The sequence below is a fragment of the Myotis brandtii genome, unplaced genomic scaffold (assembly GCF_000412655.1).
Source record: "Myotis brandtii unplaced genomic scaffold, ASM41265v1 scaffold34, whole genome shotgun sequence".
NCBI classification, from domain to species: Eukaryota; Metazoa; Chordata; class Mammalia; order Chiroptera; family Vespertilionidae; genus Myotis; species Myotis brandtii.
In genome coordinates this window covers 739,465-740,094 of record NW_005363098.1, presented here as the reverse complement: position 1 = coordinate 740,094, position 630 = coordinate 739,465, and positions in this window count along the sequence as shown.

Here is a 630-nt window from a genome sequence, read left to right as displayed (position 1 = left end):
GGTCATTTTGCTGGAGGCCAAAATGCCACTTTGAGCCATCTAAGAATTAAGTACTGCCAACACTGACTGGGTGGGTGATGGATGAAATGGGAGGTCGATATTCAGACAGTGGGAATGTGGTCAAAGAAAGGTAGTGATTGTTTCAACAGGGCAGTTCGGTATTTAACAGGGCTTAGTGTGGGAAGGGATTAGCAATTTTCACAGCTATTTATAAAGAAAACGTGAAAGAACCCAGAATTAGGCGGGGTGGGGGGCGGGGTTCCAACACAGCCTGTGGAAAAAGAAATATTAAACCTGAGCAGGGGTGTATGTGGTCAGTTCTCTGGGTTTACCTGAGTCATAAAGGACAGCAAGCAGAGGAGGCTGTAAGTAGTAGTGACATGCATAAGGCACCCCCTACCCCCATCCCAATCTTCCACCAAGGGTAAGTGTACTAGTGCGGTGGAACAGTCTGGGGCTGACGCATATCGCGCACAAACACATACATCCCCAGATGGGGTGATCCGTGTAGCGGGGTGTAGGTGACCTGGGATTGCAAGGAAGCTTCGGAGCAAGGAGGCAGCTCCGCAGGGCAGTGGGAGCAGGAGAATCCCTGGATCGCTCCATCCGCCCCCCGCCCCCCACCGCGCG